The sequence below is a fragment of the Lonchura striata genome, chromosome 1 (assembly GCF_046129695.1).
Source record: "Lonchura striata isolate bLonStr1 chromosome 1, bLonStr1.mat, whole genome shotgun sequence".
NCBI lineage: Eukaryota > Metazoa > Chordata > Aves > Passeriformes > Estrildidae > Lonchura > Lonchura striata.
In genome coordinates, this window is record NC_134603.1 from 119,292,866 (window position 1) to 119,306,246 (window position 13,381).

General features: G+C 37.1%; 1 long non-coding RNA gene across 1 annotated transcript; it reads left to right on the forward strand.

Moving 5' to 3' along the window:
• Window positions 1-267: 267 nt before the first annotated feature.
• Window positions 268-6,747, forward strand: LOC110474603 (uncharacterized). Its single transcript, XR_002466099.1, has 3 exons — window positions 268-293; window positions 5,066-5,135; window positions 6,719-6,747. It is a non-coding gene; the product is annotated as an uncharacterized LOC110474603 (long non-coding RNA).
• Window positions 6,748-13,381: the final 6,634 nt, after the last annotated feature.

The window sequence follows — 13,381 nt, forward strand, 5'->3', positions numbered from 1 at the left end:
TTCATCCATCCCAGCTACAGTCTCTTTTGTCTCTTACTCATGCCGAGTAATCACCCAGCTTATTTTACTTACTAAACTGACATAGCCTTAACAGTAACTGAAAGGTTGGATGGTTTTAATTTTACAATATCTTGTGATATCAGTAAGCAGAAACACTACTCGCTCTACAGAGAATTTTTATGAGGTTCAATTTCATTAATTTTTTTTTCCCTGAAGGAAGCAGGAATTTTATATGCAGGATATGCCAGATGGAAAGCACCCAGTTGGAGACGCTGAGTTTTGCCAAATTCCAGGTACTCTGACATGCTGCAAAGGAGCTGATCAGGGACCATAAATGGCAAGTAGGATGTGTTTGAAATCTACCTCAACTCTGAACAAGTTTCACAGGAATCTGTGACTTCATAAAACAATTCTGAAAAATTAGCAATTTCCAAACAATAATACACAGCTTCTCAACCCCTCAAACCACACATCACGTTTAAAAGCACTTCTAGATCTGTGCAGTTTCTACTAGGCTGAAGTCAGTATCAGTCAGAAGGCTGCTAGACTTAAATTTATTAGTGTCATTGTTGGCAGCCAATAGTGGCTGAAGTAAAAACACAAACTACTGTAATGTGTTGCTGGAGTGTGGTCTAAAGATGATGAGATTATTTATCTTCTGCGAAACTCAAACAGTTTAGCTGAGTACAATTTGACCAATTTGAATGGGGCATCTGTCACAACCGAACCCCAGTGCTTTTTATAAAAACATCATGTTCTGGGTGATGACAGTCCTGTGTCTTGTTCCCCTGTACTGTGTGTACTGCAGGGTTGAGATAACTCTTCTGGACACACAGAATGAAGATATTGTTATCTAATACTGGTGTTCTGAAGGGCAGAGGGGTGAATGAATGTCACTCTGGGAGCACACCGTATTTCTCTGGTGGTAAAGCAGACTAATATGGAAAATCTCATACTGCAATGCTTTCTCCCATATGTCTGTCTGGAGTTGTAGCCTTCTCTTTTGCTGTCAGATTATTTTCTTCAATACTGACTTGAATTAAGTGATTATACATATATATTAGGTAAAGAAACATGAATTACAAAGAAATGCTTCATAAAGTAAATTGTATTTTTGACTGTTTAGAAACAGAAAAACAAGAAGGAATTTGGAAAAGTAGGCAAAACATAGCTCTTTCTTAGCCCATTATTCTTCTAAGAAATCAATAGCTGGAAATATTCTTTTGCTGTGTTTTACACATTTTAAATAGCTGTAAAAGAAAACGTGTATTTTTTTTAATTTCATGAATGAGTGGAGAAAACTGCTGTGAATGGTAGTCAGTCACAATTGTTCCAAACTTCAACAGGAAAAGCAAAGTCAACCATTTTGCTTTTTCTGAATATTAATTCTGCTTCATGCTATGAATGTGCTACATCTAATATTCATATTCACACAGATTTTTGATATGTTTTCCACAGGTTTTAGAAAGGAAAATGTGGAGGTGGAAACATTGCCTGTGATTTTCCTGACACTCTCCATCCAGTCAGTATTATCTCTGTGATACCTGCATGTGAAATGCCCCACTGCATCCCAGATGAACATGAGATCACCCCTTGTTTTTTCTCTTAGTCTGAAGCCATCAGTGCTGCTCTAAGTCATAAGCAACTGGTTTTGGTCCAGCTGAGAGGCAGCTGCTTTAAGTGATGGGTGAAGGTCTTGCTATACCAGGTTTGATTTCTCAGTGTCTGGTGGGTTTGGGACAAAGCTTTCAAAGTGGCAGGAAATGTTGTGTGCTGTAGCGAAGCAGTGCAGGCCTCCCTGTGGTTAAGGGCATCCTGCCGCTGACTGGGCTGGAGTGCAGGTTACCAGGTGTCACCAATGTTAAAGCAGTGACCTTTCAACTCATGGACCTCTGCCATCTGCCTCTTCACCATGCTGTGCTTTTTCTGGGCTTTAAAGCAGTCTGCAGATAAGTTAATGTACCTGTCATCTTGCCCCCAGTGACATTTGTGACTGGTCTTTCAGATTTCTCCAGTAATGCCGCTCACATTTTACGGTTTTGATTCCCTCATACTGTAGATTTAGTTTTATTTTTCTGTAGATATTCCCTGGGGCCAAAACAGAAGGAAGAGGAAATCTTTGCTGCAAAAGTCTTATATTTATGAGGCTTATGCTGACAGGGAGGGGGAAGAGCCTTAAAAAATAACTCCAGTTGTTTTTAAATCTTTGTTCACATTTTAAAATGATCTGTGGAACACAGATTTGTGCCTATAAAACAAACAAACAAGAAAATCTTATGATGTTATTAATAAAGCAGGCGGCTCATCTTTCAAAATCCCATTTTAGCCAGGCAGTGATTTTCAATGAAACCTGACATGTTCATTTTTGCCAAACTTAGCAGCCCCCAAGGCCTGTTGAAAGTCACTTGAAAAACATTTTCTTAACAGATCAGTTTTATTTGCTGAAGCTGTAGCATCTCCTGTTTTTGTAAAGATTTGTTTCTTTTACATGTGTATTAGTTGAGCAGCAAGCTGACACTGGTGACGTAGCTTAACAAAGTTGGCTAGTTATACAACATTGAAGAACAATAATAGTCATTTAGTTAGCACCTTTTTATGTTGGCAACTATATTTTCCTTTTTCCATTTATTGTAGAGAATTAATACTTGTGAATCTATTGGCATAATTGATGTCAGCTGGGGAATTGAAGCCAGCCTTGCAAATATGTTAATTCTCACTGCAAATGATAGAAAGCACTGGGAAAAATCCAGATCTCCTTTGAATCCATTGACTTCTCTGAGCTCATTGGGTATTTTCCATGTTAAACACATAATTTTGTTCAAAAATGCCTCCCAGACTCTTGGTTCACATTTTATTAAGAAAGACAGTCTGCTAGCTGCCCATTAAGATAGTCTGCTTGATAGAGTGAATAAGCACTCATACTTTTTGAACAAGTGTGGCTATTTACTTATAGCTATGTCAGGAAAATAATAATAAGTTAATAAATGTTGATGAAAGGCATTGCTTTTGTGGTCTTGCTTCTAGTACAGAATGAGGAAAGGATGCTTTTGGTTGGACTCAGCTATGTTTTTTATATCATAAAAAAAAAAACAAAAAAACAAACAAAAAAAAAAACACCAAGAAGAAAAAACTCATGGTTCTTTCTTTCCTCCTCCTCATCCACAATCTTCTTTTAGTCAGAGGGATAATCTGCAGATACTACATGCCTGCCAGCCTGACCTTGGTGTCAGGGAAGGTCATGAGGCAAATCATCTTGAGTGCCACCATGAGCTGTGTGCAAGACAACCTGGAGATCAGGCTCAGCCAGCACGAGTTTGTGAAAGACAGGTCCTGTTTGACTAACCTGATGTCCTTCTGTGGCAAGGTGACCCTCTGAGTGGATGAGGAAGAGGATGTGAATGTTGTCTACCTGGACTTTAGTAATGCCTTTGACACAGCAGAACTTTTATCTGTCCCCTGTATGAAGTTTAAGCAGATCTGTGTGGGGTGAATGCAGCGCTGGTGTCAGCGGGAGGGCCTGAACTCTTTCCCTGCATCTTTCCAGATTTGGGGATGTGGGCATGGTTTGAAGGGCTCACTAGAGTCATCACAGTCCTGCTTAGTTCTGTAGAGCACAACAGCTCTTTTTAGATGTGACATCTAGATTTCTCTTCAAACTCTTGGTACTGCCAAACTGAATTTTTAATGTATCCTACATGGTGAGAAGGAGCCAACAATTTGCAGAAGTTCTCCCAGTCAACCTCTTACTTGTAAGAGATGCTTACTAAGCCATGGGATGAATAGTGATTGAACTTGTGAAAATCTTCCTCAGTATGAATTGGTCTCAACAAAAGCTGACTGGGTGTTTGAAATGTCATATAGATATAGCAAATAATGTTCCTTTTCCAGCTGTAAAATCAACATCTCTGAGCTTTGCATCGTAAGAGAGGACTGAGGGATCCTGAGGGATCATGTACAGGACTTTCCACTTGACTCATATGCTGCTCCATCAAGAATAAATCTTGAGAATCACAAAGGTGCCTACCATCTGAATTAAACACCCTAAAGTGATCAAATAGCACTGAAAGCGATGGCATCTTCAGGTATAAGAGATATGAGTAGAGCAGGAACTGGAAAGTAGAAAAAGTCTGGAAAGCTCTATTCTGAAAGAGAAATGAATCTTGGTGTCTCATAGCAAGTGCTTGAATTCACAAGTCACTTCTGTATCAAATATGCAGGAAAAACATCTTCAAAGTGGCACTGTTTTTGCATCTGGCTTCTGAAATTCCTCATTTTGTGTCTAAACTTGGGTACTGAGTGCGCTGTGCATTGAGAATTTTCTTGCACAGTTTTCAGAATAATTATGATAATGAATTCAGTAACCCTCTCTTAATGTGGTTATCATTCTTCCCTGGTTTCAACAGGAAATTATAGGTTAATTTGAGCAGAACTTTTAAAATATGTTAACATTGTATAAGAGGTTACATCTAAGGCTCACTACTTGAAGATTTTGCCATGATCTGATAATAAGTGGTAAAACTAAAATATCCATGTTGAGGAAGGAAATAATTCAATTTGACAATGCAACAATAATTTTCTCCTGCATGAATTAAGATGAGGGTTTTTAGACAATATTATTTAGCTTGTGCTATGTCTCCTGGTGTCTCTGCAGATAAGTGTTGACACTCCATGCTGATGTACAGTGGTCTTCTGGGCTGGATACTTCAGCTCTTTAAGAGCTACTACCTATAAAAAAGATAGGTTTCAACTGGAAGAGAACAATCTTATGCAATTTCATTTTTTTCATATTTTTTGCTTGTCTGACCTATTTTTCTTTTGGGGTTTTTTTTGTTTGTTTGTTTGGGTTTTTGTTTGTTTGTTTGTTTTCTGCTGGTGTTTTCTTTTTTAAAGTTATTACTTCATGCCAGTAATTTTATAATGACAGAGTCTCACATTTCCTGATAGTTTATATTTAGTACTTGAAAAATTCCCACATATATATCTGTAAATTGTGAAAAATAGCCCTTTTCTACCAGGTATGTATTTTAAGGTATCTCTAAGTAAAATAAAGATACTCTGTTTTCAGCACTTGTGAAGCTGCATCTGCAGTGCTGGATCCTGCTCTGAGTTCCCCAATACAACAGAGAGATGGAACGGTAGGAAAAAACCATCAAAATATCACCAAGATGATGAAGGAATTGGAGCTTCTCTTGTATGACTAAAGGCAAAGATAAATGTGACTCTTCACCCTGGAGAGGATAAGGTTTAGGAGCATCTTATAAGTGAAGGGAGGGCACAAAGACAACAGTCAGGTTCTTTTCAGATACACCCAAGAGTCAATGGTCACAAACTGAAACACAGGAGATTCCCTTTGAACATTAGAAAACACTGTGAGGATGATGGAGTGCCAGCACAGGCTGCTCAGGGAGGTTTTGGAGTCTCCGTCCTTGGAGATATCCAAAAGCTGTCTGAAGAGGGTTCTGGGTTGCCCTGCTCTAGGACCCTCCATGATCAGGGGGTTTGAGCAAGATGACCTCCCCAGCCCCTTTCTAACCTCAGCTGTTCTGTGATTCTGTGAAATGCCAAACCTCATGATTTTGGGTTGAAAGTAAAAACCTCTGGTATCTCAGAATTACAGCCATGTTGACCTTCTAACGAATTTAGCATCACTGAAATGTTACAGTCTTTTGTTTTTTCTGTTCCCCTCTTCTTTCTTAGGGCTTGTATGTACACATTGTACTAAATTCTGGATTTTCAAATAGCTGATAGATACAGAAGAGATTTTCTTCTTCTGTTGCTTTTCATGCAAATTAGTTTGAACACAATAAAGTCATTTATCAGGTTCTTGGAGATAGATGTGGATTTACTGGGAGGTCCAGAGGCTACAGCCTTTTTTTCTCTTGAGGTGCCTCTTGATACAGTACACCTTAGCCTTTATCTGGAGGCCTCTTTGGCCTCCCAAGTCCAAACCAGTTGAATCCATCACTTATGCTTAGCTACCTGAGACCTTCAGATCCCCAAAGTGCTGCCAGACACCTACAGCTAGCAATTTATTTATTTAGAGTTATGGTAGTTGCACAAGCAAATGTAGTTCTCGTCTAAGAGGCTTTGCTGATTACAAGCCCTGCTTACTCACAGCAAGGTAATTTACTGCCTGCAGGGCAGGACTTGGATATACCCAAGCTTTCTGGACAGCTAAATGGATCATTCCATTCCATTGCTCATTCACTTGCTGGCCTCTCTCAGACTGTTTACAAAAGCACTTATCCTGCAAATGCTTACTCATGTAAGCTATAATACTCTAATCAGAAAGTAAGTGGGGCTTGGAGATATTAAGGTTTTTTTTTTTAGAGAGTAAGCACTTTCAGGGCAAAACCCAAGGGTATCAGAAATGATGATAATTTTCTGCATAGTGCATTGTCTATTTTTACCTCTGAGTCTGGATCTTTACATAACTTTCTATTAAATTGAGATCTTCCCTTCGTAGATCAGCCGAAGCCCAGTAGGAAGACATTCTTATGCTTCAAAGCATTTCCTAATGACTCCCTATAAAATGAAATGAAACATTAGCCTGAATTATAGCTGTGATACTCTTCTAAGTTCTTTTTTAAGCACTAAATTATATATTAGCAGTGACTGTGTCCTTTCTTCTGTCCCTCTGAATCTCACTTTAAGCTTATCAAATAACTGCTTTAACAAAAGTTGGCATTGAGGTTCATGACTTGTCCTTTTAAAACAGGATTGTTTACAAATGTCTTCCCAGCACCTAATGACTTACATGAAAGTGCACTTTTTCATCTCCAAGGATGAAGAAGAAAATGAAGATGTGCCTGTGCAGGGTCAGCTTTGTCCCAGAGACTGAAAGATAGTCATCAAAGCAAAAAATTCACTAATTTGATGAGTGGAAGACTCTGAACTACCCAGGCAGACATTAACTGGTATGTATATGCTTGACTTGCTGCTGCTGCTGCTGTTACCACTCTTTTTAATAGTGCTCCAACTGCCTTTAAAAGCAAGTTTCTTGTAAGAATGCTTTCATATCTCAAACAGTTCTGGTGATTTCACTCTTCAGCTATTTTCTTCCTTCAGCAGTTAAACAGCCTTTATAAACTCAAACTCAAGAAACATTAAAGCAAAGGGTGATGTTTTGCCAAGCCATATGTTCTTAAATGGTGTATTTTATGAAGCTGATAATAAATACTTTAAGGCATAGTAGCTAAAAAAAAAATACCAACCTAACGTAAGCAGGCACAATTCCAGTGATTTCAACATTAACACTAGGGATGAGTTTAAGTGTCTGTTTTCACTCAGGACTGGGTATAGTGTTCAAACTGTGTAGGTTTCATTGACATTATGTGTTGGGCTAGAATCTAGACTAAAACTGTATTTTTTCTACTCAATTGAAAAATTACTTCACCCAATTTCCAGCTTTATTGCTTTGCAGAAGTATTAGAATGCTGGTATAATGTGTTCACTAGGTATAAAATCTTGCCTGGTATTTGATTATTTTCCTATTTCAGCAACTTTTTAACGACATTGTTCATCTGCAAACATTTTAATCCTCTTTTACATGAATAATAAACTTCTAATACATGCACAATTCTATATAAAAACACCAACTCTAGGCCATAAAATGACTATTCAATTGAATAATAAATTGCAACACCAGGTAATCGCCAAATACAATGCTTTAAGTCTTTCTACTCGGTATGCCAGAGAAATACAGATAACCTCAGATAGTTAAAGTGGTGGAGTTTACTTTATACTTGTAGAAATATGCTGCACAGATGTTGCTTATTTAAGTTTTGGTGATGGGGGAACAGATAGCTTGGACTGCCAGGCTAGGCAGTCTTAGTTCCTTTTTCTCCATCTAGAAAAATTTTTGGAGGTAGCTCCTTCTGCCTTATCTTTCCTTAGATGTGGAACAAGAAGGCTTTGAATATTGATGGATTTTATATTGTTCAAAATTTTCCTTTGTTCTCATTCCTTCACTGGATATATAATTTCTCTCTCCTTCCTAGATTGTATTCTATCCTGCACTTTGACTTTAAATAGATATCTGAGGTGTGAGGTGATAATATGAGGGTAAAGCTCACTCTTACAGCTTAAATACTCATTTCACTTTATTTGAAATTTTTTAGAAAAAAATCTATTTATATAAGGAAACTCTATGCTCATCATGACCGAAATTGAGAGGTTATCATGGCATTTTTCTGACTTTGTTTTTGGCCTTCAGATAACTAGAAATTTCTCTCTATAAATTGCGACATTTAAGAAAAAGGTTTAAAATCACTGTAAAGCTTCAGATTTTTAATTTCCATTCTTCCAAAGAATGTCAACATGAAAGAGAAAAGATACAAGGGAATGGCATTTACTGGCATTTTAGTTTTTAAAATAATGCTGTATTGAATGGAGTAATGTGTTAAAGGACCATAAGGAGACAAACCCAACTCATTGATCAAAGGATATTTTTAATGAGTGAAGAGAAATTTACAGTATATCTGTCATTTTAACAGCATTAAGGAAGTTTCAGGAACATTAAATCCTTAAGTAATTTATCTTTTAAAAAAATCTATTTTTCCCTTTAGATACTTAAAAAGGAGATTATAAACATGCTGTAGAATTAATAATTAATTATTATATATTAAACCTTGATCATTATCTCATGACTATATAATCTTTTGGTTTCTTGTCTCATCATTGAATATGTTTACTTGTGTTTGTGTATGCCAAATCATTTCATGATAACATGGATTTTCATAGAAAGTTATGGTAAGTTTTTGGAAAGCAGAGATCAGCCTCAATATTACAACCATGTCTTTATTTTTCTCTACAACCTATTGAGACATCCTCAAAAAAAGATCAGGGCTAATTTTATTTCAACTGGTGTTGAAATAAACAAGATATTAAGGAAATAATAGACTACTGATATTTATAGACAGAAAAAACCTACAGCAGAGCTGAAAATTATAAATATTGCTTATAACAATAGCTAATGACTATCTCCTAAACTGATCAAAAGCATTATTAATTTTTTTTATATTTAAAAATATTGTCCTAAATTTATTTTATCCTCTGAATAATGAAATACAGTTTTTCCCATTGTCATTCAGTTTCTTAAATCCCCTAAACTATAAATCTATCTGTGCTACCTGCGTGACTCCAAAATCTCTGTGGTTGGAGTCAGAGAGGTTGAGAAAAGTAGCTGTGTTATAAAAGAGACCAGAAAATATTTAGAGAATAAAATAAATGCACACACACAAAAAAGGTAAAAGTTACTTGTAACTCTTGCAGATAAGAAAATTTTTGTGAGTAAGACAAGAATTCTGAAAAATGTCACTAGGAATCGGCGCTGGCGAAATCCATGCAGGAAGGAAGAGGGACGGTAATTATTTGGCTCCAGTTTTGCCAATGAAACACATGCAATCTTGTTCCTCCTCCTTGGCAAATGGCAAAAATCCCATTGACACTGATGGGGCCAATATTTCTCCCAATGTCCTGATGCAAGCTCGGCACAATAACCAACCCACCCCCATTGCCCCCAGTAGGACTTTGCCACTGACTTCACTGGCAGCACTGCTGAGCCTTTTACCCTTAGGCCATGAGGCTGAAGTCAATGAGATATCTGCTTTAAATTAGGTCATGTATTCCAGTGTTGGTTGTGTGGGTTTGTTTTTGTTTTTTTTTATGGCTACATCAGGGTCAGATCCATACCATGGCAGAGAAGTGGAACAATCAGCTTTCAGTGTACACATGAAGGTTTGCAGAGATGTGATGCTGTATTACAGATTCGATCAATCTGAGCTCATTTTGGCTGTGATGTAATTTCCATTGGTTCCAGTGAATAAAATAGTAGAAACAAATCTGGCCTATTTAAGTAGCACTTTAGTATTTCTGTTTTACTTTAAGGGCAATAATTGTCATTGCCATGTTTTTTGAAGATACATAACATACATTATCAAGTACTCAAGTGGTGTACTTTGACATTGTATGTGAAGAGGAGAATATGCAGTCCAATATGATAATTATGGTGAAAAAAAGCCAACCCAGCTAACAGTAAACATCTAATTTGCAAATGAAGACCCACTGGGAAAAGATAAACTAGATTGTGTGATTGGATTTTCTCAGAAAACTTTTTTTAAATTGCTTTTTATATTTAATTAGTTTGATTAGTTTATTTATTTTGATTAAACAGTCAGTGCTTTGCAGATTGTTCTCCATTAGCAAGTGTAATTTTCATTTTTCTCTCTCTACTGAACCCATTTTTCTCTGGTCCTATGTTTTGTACTGCATTTGTATGACCTCTTTCACTTTTATTTTACAAGCAGTGGGAGAATAGATGAAATTATCTCTGTTTTCCATAAGGACATGTTAACCCTGAGCACTGGAGCCTGATGCTGATCTCCTTGAATCAATGTGGGTTTGAACAGATCAAGATGTACAGTGCAGCATTTCACCAGCACACTGGCACAAAAGCTGTTTGCACAGCACTGCTGCACCTCTCTGAGCCTTGATCCAGCCCCATAAGTTGCTAGGCTGGGTCTCAAATTCCTTATTGCCCCTGGCTAGTAGATATGACACCAGCTCAGCTCAGCTGTAGCCCATCTACCTGCTTCAAATATATGTAAAATGTAGGAAGCTACCAAACCTGTATAAAATCTTGTTTCCTGTTGAACGAAGCCATGTCCAATGCATGTCTTCCATATCCTACAGCAAAAATATCCTCGCAAAACACCACCTGTACTAACTCCACTGTGCAGAATAATTAAAAACACATTGCTATCATATAGGCTTCATGTAAACCTATAAATCAGGGGGATTCCTCTAAATCTAGTCATAAAAATGTTCTCTCTCTGCTAGTGCATTCTAGAGGAGGTTTTTGCTGAAAAACATGCTTTGGCTTGAAGGAATTGGCAAAGAGTGATGTCAGGTGAGTTGAGGCTTATGGAAACATCCTTGTAAACTGAAAGATTCATGTGTAGCCTTCTTTAGGCCAAGGCTGGTTACCCATTTTAGGAATACTCCAAAAGAGCTGAGAATGTTGTTCAGATGAATGTGTCTGTACTTGCTGCTCAGACACACAAGTGTTTTTGACATGGTACACTCTGCAGATTTTGGATAGAAATCTCACAACTTACAGGTGAGGGTTTCTAGGATGCCTGATAAGGAATATCCTCCCTGGAATCTTGGACAAAACACACTCCTTGGTGATTCAGTATTAAACCTGGTATTTGTGAAGTCATGGAAGTGATTCCTATACTTACACTGTGGAAACTAAAGAGTATTTGTATGCAAAAGGAAACCCCAATTATTAGGCAAAAGGCAGACAGAGTTCCAGTCTGAATCAAAGAGCAGTGTATTAATCTGTTCAAGGTAAGATAAAGATTAGGCTAAGGAAAAGAATACATGTATTCCAATGAATAACATTACTGGGCAGGAATTTTGAAGATTTGGTTGATACGCATCGTGAACCAAGAGAATGGCAAAATCCCTAGCTCTGGGCATTAGACCTCAAAAGAATGGCTAATATTGACATGTATGTTTGGACTATCCACCTAAAGGCAAAAGGTGCCTTTTTGCAGAAAGTGAATTTTGCACAGAGGCCAAAGTCAGATTTGCAACGAAAGATTTATGTGAGAAGAACTATGTGAAAGCAGCCTCAGTTCCCCTGTGCAATGAATATCTGTGCCTCAGTGGAGTAAAAGGGTTTCTGAAACAGGGGAATTTACAAACCACTAATTTAAACGAGATTCTTTCATCAGCTCTCCAAGGAGTCTACCAAAGGAATCCCAGGTGGCATGGCATGCATGAGGATCTGAAAGGCCTGGCGAAAGGCTGTAGTTGTGATGTTCAGTGACAATGGAGAAAATGTGCTCTTCTGGGTGCCTTTTGCATGATCCAATGAATGTATATATTGCAAGGACATGACTTTATGTGGGTTTTCATTGTTCACAGACATGGCAGAATGCACAGCCAGAGTGTACCACACAACTGAAAAGATGAAGCAGTTCTTCACCCAAGAATGAACTTGTTTCTTCCGTAGGAATATCCAAGGACAACAATATTTGCAATTGACATTAGGGTGTCCTATCAACAGACATGAGAGGATAAGGGAAATTTTTTTCTTTTTAGCTGTAAGAAAATTTTCTTACAGCTTCTGTTTCAGGATTTCCTATTTCTACATCTGGAGATTATTTCTACAACCTCCTGACAGGTTGGGTCTAAGACAACAAATGCATTTCAAAAAGCCTTATGTGCTCAAGGGAAATTTATGGGGACACGTGTAAATGTACTAATGATATTCATCTGTAGTTGACATATCAAAGATAAATGTCAACTTGTCTATTTGTTAATGGATCTATTAAAAGCTGTGTTTATGCTTTCTGTCTTTTTTTTTCTCAAGCACTTACACACAGATGGATTGTGCAAACAAATACTTCATTAATCGCAGGACTCAGAGCCAAGTGAACACTTTTGAGTCCAGAATAATGTCAATTAACCCAATTTAATTGCTTTCTTGATCCACCCCCACATTTTAAACAGCTCTTTTTAGTTTTTTGTATACAAGACCAGAGGGACACTGAGTAATTCTATGTGATTGAAGGACTCTATACATCGCATTTTATTAAGAAAAATACAATCTATGCTCTCAAAATGGCATAGCACCATGGAACATAAAGAACAACACCAACAACAAACCCAAATGCTTATTTAGAATGAGTCACTGAGTCAAAGTTGGCACAAACAGTCTAAGATTCCCAAGCTCAATTGAGGTGATGAGAGGAAAAGGATCCTTTCTAAATATGATAACCATTTTGTTTATAATAATTTCTAAGATACCTTTTTCCCTGCTACCAAACAGCTGCTTTTTCAGTATTAGCAGTTCAAAAAAAATTGTCTCTAAGTTGAAATAATGATTCATTATATGTGTAGCTACAATATCTACCTGTAGGTTTGCCACTTAGACACATAAAAAAAATATTTCACTAGGAGAGCTTTCTGTGTTATATAATACAAAACAATTTTTTTTCTATGCCTAGCTGTATAACACAGAAAGAACTAATTAACAGTTAATTATAGTATGTGCAGTGCATATATTATAATATCAGATCAACCTGATTTTCTGAGGGGGAAAACCAAAACTGTCTTAAACCAGAAGCTAAATCTGAAAACAGACGTAACTGAATGTTTTGTTATGTCTTAGTGACTAATAATAAAAATGTTTTTTTTCAATTTGATCTTGTATGGTGTTTTATATAAGTGAAAAACTAAGGGTTTAAAAAGATAAATCTAATCTTATATTTTTGTGAGCTGTATTGCTACCATGTGGTCAAGTGTTTGACTTCTGAATGAAATTCTGTACAACAATTTCACAAGTTACAAACCAGTAAAATATTGCCTA